The following is a 6,932-nucleotide window of genomic DNA, read 5'->3' as shown; positions in this document are numbered from 1 at the left end:
TTATTTTTTAAATATTTTTTTATTATTTCACCAATTATCTTTTGGAGTATGCATGGTTGGAAATTGTTATTACATATATAGAATATTATATGTAAATAGTATGATGATATTTTTTTTTAAAGTTAGGAGTGAAATTCAAATTTAAAATTTTTAAGTAAAGATAAGAAGATTATATCATATTATTATTTAAACTATAGCTTATTAACATGATGATATTTTTATTTGTTAATAGGTTATTTATATAAACTATTTAATAGATGTTTGATTAGTGCAAAGGCATATTCTAACCCCAAATTTGGTCTCCCTCATCTCTTTCATATGTACACTCTTAAATTAGGACACTAATAATTAAATAAGCGTTAATACAATTTATGGCACAAAGACACAATTAGTTTGCGGAAAATAACCAACGGTGGGTATTTGTCAAATATCTTACGATATGAAAATCTTTTCGTGCATGCTTTGTTTACTATAAGATCCTATTATGATCAAAGAGAGAGAATGGGTGGGGGGAAAATTGATAAATCACCAATTCAATTCCTAAACCATTTCAATAATAGCATAATTTTGTCAAAGACATATAAATAATTGTCTTAGGCCAACCAAATCACGATAGTGAGTGTCAACTGATTACATTATCATCATTGTTTATCTCCAAAGGCCAAGATTTGTGGTTCTTTCATGGCATAATAAAAGTATCACAATCTAGTCAGCATCTTCAACAACTAATATATGAACACCAATTAAAATGAGATTTAATAAATATGACTTGATTTGTTAATAATTATATTCGTTATCAAAGTTGATCACGCTTCAACAATGATAGATTACACCAACCACCACACCCTCCTATTTTCCATTCCCTTAAAATCATCATATGATTCATCAAATATTATTCTCTTTTGGTAAATAAGATTGAGAAATGCTGATGATTTTTTTTTAATACTCTCATAGTAACATCTTTATATAAAAAAGATATTATAAATTATTAATAATTTAATCTATTTAATTAAATTATTTAACCGTTCACAATACTATATGGGAGGTTTTTTTTTTCCTCTTCACCTTTTTGTGAACAGATGTTAGTGCTAATTTGGTAAATGTCAGTGCTTTGAAAACATTATCTTATGTCTATTGATTTTTCTCCATTTTGGTACCATGATGCATATTGTTGTGGAAAAACGGATAGGCGTCCATGATTGAAGAAGTATGTGTAGATAAGATTATCATCAAATAAGCAAATGTATGTAAATAATATTTATTTTTTAATTACTACAATTTAATTAAGCGTATTGTAGAGTCATTAATACTATTTTAATAATAATTTTAGAAAAAAGGGACAAAGGGTGTTATTTTAAATAAAAGAATTGACTAGTGTTAGTTCAAATGCAGGACAAATTCAGAAAAATTACATGAAAAATATTATGTGACCAATACTTTTTTATATTTTGTATTGTATTTGAAATGATATTAAGTAATTTTCTACCTTTTTTTTTCACTAAAGATATTAACCCTAATATTTCCAAAATATATATCACGTTACTTGCTATTGCCTTGTCGGGGCCCTTTAATTTAATTTTAACCCATATACATGTCCCTTGTATGTATATATGACCGTTACATTATATTACAACAAATATAACTGGAAATGAAAAAATTACCATCACTAACTAGGTGGAAACTCAGGTACAGTCGACTTCATGTAAAGTTGATACCTAAGAGCCGTTAGATGAAAATTCAGTCAAATAAGTCAAATAATTTAACGGCTCTCAGTATCAGCTTCACGTGAAGTCGACTTCATTTGAGTTTTCATCCACTAACTATTGACAAAGTTAACGTATCGTTGCGGTGGTAGCGATTATTATTGGTGTCAAATTAATTATGTTAGGTGTACATTAAAATTTATTATTAATATAAAATATATATTAAAATATAAAATTTAAATAAAAAATAAATAAAATTATATATATTTTATATACAAAAATATAATGTGCATGCATAATATTTTTAGTTTCAAATATAATAATTATTTTTCTCTCAACAAAAGAGAATATATAGAGAGAAAAGAGGGGAAGGTGGGAGCGCCAAAAGAGAGAGTCAAATTGAATGAAATGACAAATTTAGATAGATATTGGTTTTGAAAAATGTTAATTTTCAATTTTTCTATAAAATTATACTATTATTCTATTAAGTTTTTCCTTTCCATATCTTTCCTTTTAGCTAAAACCCAACTCATCACAAACAACTCTAAATTAAAAGATTCGTTTCGCTCCTATTGCCGACTAATCTTCGAGGATACTTACATGTTACAATGTTAAGATATTACCTATGACATATTACATTTGCTTGGTATGCATAACTTAATATAATTTATTTTAATTTAAATATATCGAGTTATAATTATACTAAAATGTTAAAATAATAGAGAATATCCTCAAAACATAAGAAGTAAAAAAGTTTCATGTTCTATAGTTTAAGTTAATAATCAGGAAAAAAAAATCATGTGCAGTTTGCATCATTTGATTTTCAAAAAATTATAATGTTTTAAATTAGTTTGTAATAAAAAAAAACAAAAATAATCAAATTGATCATACTTAATTAAATAAGAACATGTCACAAAATGATTTATACTACTTGTCATCACTTAATTATTTTTAACTCATTTTTAATATGTATTTTATATCAATAATAAATTTAATAACTTTTTTTTAACATACACTTAATATAATTAATGAATTAATAATAAAAATTAAACAAATTTAACTTTCTAATTGTATCTTTTAAAAATCAATTTTAAACGGCTAATCTTTCAAAAAATTAAATTAATATACACCTAATCTTTTAGGCTGCGTTTATTTATAGGGACAAGACACTGAAACAGAAATACTGAGACACAAAATTATATTTAACAAATGAGACATGAACAAAGACATTGTGTCTAAAGACACTGAATTAATATATTTTGTGTCTATCATAATAAGAAAAATACAGAGACACTAACAAAGAACATGATTTATTTTTTATTTTTTCTTTTATTATTCTTATTAATTTTTATAATGATATTTTTTGAATGAAAAAAATAAAAATAAATTAAATTTTTATTATGTATTCTATTTTATCATTAAACATAATATAAAAACATTAAATTTTGTATCTGTGTCTTTTATATCTTATTCTCAATATCTTATTTTATTAAATTCTAAAAAACAAACAGAGTCTTAGAGATTATATTAACTATTAACTCACTAGTCTACATTTCTTTTCATTAAGTAACCAACTTTGGTAGTTCTAAAAGATTGATTCAAAGTTATGTTTACTTTGTTGTTTGTCCTTTACAATAACCATTATTTTGCTTGTTTTTTCCCCCATAAGATTTAAAAAGAAGGTAAAAGTTAAGGTAGCAGGGCATAAAGAAAAGGCAATGGTCTCCTACTTGAAGCCTCGAGCTGTGGGCAAGCCTCGTGGATCCTACTTGGCGCACCACTCTCCATGTCTAATTGACAGCGAAGCACACGTGTAGAATGTCTCTCCCACGTGCACCACTTTTGGTCAAACTTCCTTTTTTTCTCTCCCTTCATCTGGTCTACGGTCAAACCTCATTACTTTCCCTATAAATCTTTATTTTTCTTTTTTCTCTTACTCCTAATCATGCATATCTCCCTTTCCCTTTTCAGCCTCTAATTCACTTTCCACTTTCCTCCCACCTTCTATTCCACATCTTCTGCCGTTGGATTTCATGCTCAATCACTAAGGGCGGTTAGATTGTTGGATTCTCCACACGTGCACGTGCAACCAAAAACCTTTATATAAGGAACAGTTACAACCCCAACTTGGCTAATTATAATAATTAAGTAAATAATATGATATTTGTGTGAGAGTTGAGAGCTTTTGAAAGACCTGGCCATGTGACCCGCTGAGCTGGTTATCATGTGATTAACCGTTAATTCCATTGTTTAATAGGTTTTGGTTAATATCGTTAATCGATGATTCAGTTCGTGTTGGATTGCACGTGCGGTGGATGTAGGGGGTACTTACTTTCTCGTGTCGTGAAATTAAACTTGAACAGGACAATTTTCCACAAAAGGACATAAATGGCCATGCTTGATTAGTGTAAAGAAAAACATCCGAGGGTATAATTGGAATTACACAAGATCGTTGGATTGGATTTCATGATTTGGAAGTAAAAGGTTTCACTAATAAATCAACACTTTGTAGTAAAAAAAGAAAAAATCAAGTACCTATCATTTCTTTAAAATAAAAATATAAATGGCAGAGCATATGTAGTATCATGGCACATGATGGTGCAATGATTATTTATAAATTTCATGATCTGGAGGAAGGTATATTACGATTTCTTTAATCATAGCATGGGTGTGGGGCAACACCAAACCCAATCATTTCGTTCCATGATTCTTCAAATGATGAAAGGTTTCCAAGTAATTATATGAAGCATGAGACAATGATTATTTTTTAAACAAACTAGTACTGATGATTAAATATACTTTGTTCGAATATCTTTTGCCTTGTAAGATTTCTTCCATAAAGTCTCATTCAAATTCAACTGTGTTATGTATTACTATAATATATATACAAACCCCAAATCCTAGGGGAAGGCCCACATGAAATTAGTAAACAAAGATAGATGAGTATACAAATGATAAGTATCTTGATCTTTTAACTAAATATTTTGGGTCGAGTTTTAAAAATGAAAAAAAAAATTGTTATGAGATTTTAGATTGGATTAGATTAATAAATTTTTATAGTAATATTTGAATAATGATAATTCAATTTTTAATTAAAAAAAAAAAAAGAAATGAAAAGGTTAAGATAGGTGGCATGCATGAGGGCATGAGAGGGGCATCCTGTTGCTATAAAGAATGTATAAACAGGTAGCCTGCTGGAAGGGGTGTCCCCTATGGCCAGATTTAGAGAGCAATTAAGGAAGCTTTTTGTTGGTGCAAAACGTGGTCTACTTGCATAACCATATATGATATATTATTTAGATAATGCATTAGGCTCATTTTGTTTATTTGCGTTGCAATAACTTTTGATTGAAAGTGAGACAGTTGGGTTTCTTTAAACTTTATTGGGTTGATTGCTTGCTTGCAAAGCACCACGAAGTTTCGGACCATCTAATTTTGATCTGCACTAATAATTGCTTACCTAATAATTCGGATATTGCTTAACAATCATCATATCATTGAGATTAAAATATTTAGGTAGGCATGATCTCAGCCCTATCATTAATCAGGTTGTAATTGATTTGAAAACCTATACTTACAAAATAACACAACTAAAATAAAATACAATAGTTTCAAGTGTTTTCTTTTTTTATGGAAGATGATGCCTAAGGCCCCTTGGTCTCAACTTAGGCATAGCCCATTATAACATATTAGTTTAAAGCCCATAAATACTCGATATCCAAAAACAAAGCCCATGAATACTCAGATAGGAGATCATTTTGGTCCCTCTTTATAAGTTGGATATTTGCTGCCGGACCAATGTATAGTTTATGAGTGGACTCGGTATTCACATTATATCATATCTTGTTTAATTATAGTAATCAGTTAAGAAAAGGATTCTTGATGAAGACATTAGGGGCACGATGTTGCCAAGGCTAGTTTCTGGTTGCTAGTTTTCTTTTTTGTTGGGCGTAAAGCCCCTTTGTTGACCGGAAAAAAAATTATAGTAATCAGCTAGCAATTAATCACGAACACACTATATTGAAAATAAAAATGAAGTCCAAGTTGGGTAAATTCTTTGATAGTAGTTTAAAACGACAACATTGGTTGTATGCTATGAAGCACGGACACTTCGTTGAGTTGTCGTGTCTACGTGTTGGACACATTTTGGATACGACACTCACCGACACTCGTTCGACACGCGTGTCTGCTGTGTCCGACAGTGTCTTAATAAAAAATAAAAAATTCTTCTCCGGACACACCTGGACACACCTAAATACCATCACGTGCCAACGTGTTCTATTTTATTCTTAACATATATTTTTAAAATAAATTTAGATATAGTATATATTATTATTTATTAAAACAAAAAATATTTGAGGTAATGACCAAATCAGTACCCGAAAGATTCAAACGCTGACATTTTGGTACCTCACTATTGTTATTGACAAAATGGTTCTTAAAAGGTTTTAAAATTTGACAAGCGTACCCACGAGTTCACCGGAGCACATTTCCGGCAAGCACAGTGCTGATGTGGCCACCGTGTTTTGGTGACTTGACAAACCACCCCCAAAGTTCCCTCCCCTTCCCTCTCCCTCCCTGTCGCAGCCCCATCCCCAACGCACACTTCTCCCTAATCGCAGTCCCCGCCGCATCACAAGCCCCTCCCCAACGTACACTTTTCCTTCCTCCCTCAACACCACCATTCACAGCAACAATAACTTTAACATCAACAGCAACAACAACCTCCACCACTCTCTCTCTCTCCACCACTCCCCCTTTCCCAACGCACACTTCCCTCTCCCTCCCTCAACACCACCATTCACAGCAACAACAACCTCAACATCAACAGAGTTGCCCAAAATCATGAATTGTCCCAAATTTTTAGGTTAAATTATCATTCAAAAAGATTAATCACAATAAAACTCAAAAACAAATTCATATACAATAATCAAAATAAAATAAAATAAAACTTAATACAGACACCACCAAAGTAAGAATAGAAGAAAAACACTAGACACAGAGGGGGCAGGATACGATAGAGCCAAGATGGAACCCAGACAGAGGAGGCATGGCAACGACTGGGGGCTAGCAGCAAGCAGATACAAGTAGTGAAGGCGACAGCGGTGAAAGCGTGCAGACAACGCAATGCTACGAAGGAGACACTGGCGGACGCAGAAGACCCGACGACGAGATGGCGACAGTGCGATGTCGATGACATTGGCCCTGTAAGACTGAGAAGGTTGAGCT

Source organism: Arachis ipaensis, chromosome B05 (assembly GCF_000816755.2).
Source record: "Arachis ipaensis cultivar K30076 chromosome B05, Araip1.1, whole genome shotgun sequence".
Lineage (NCBI taxonomy): Eukaryota > Viridiplantae > Streptophyta > Magnoliopsida > Fabales > Fabaceae > Arachis > Arachis ipaensis.
This window is presented reverse-complemented; position numbering follows the sequence as displayed.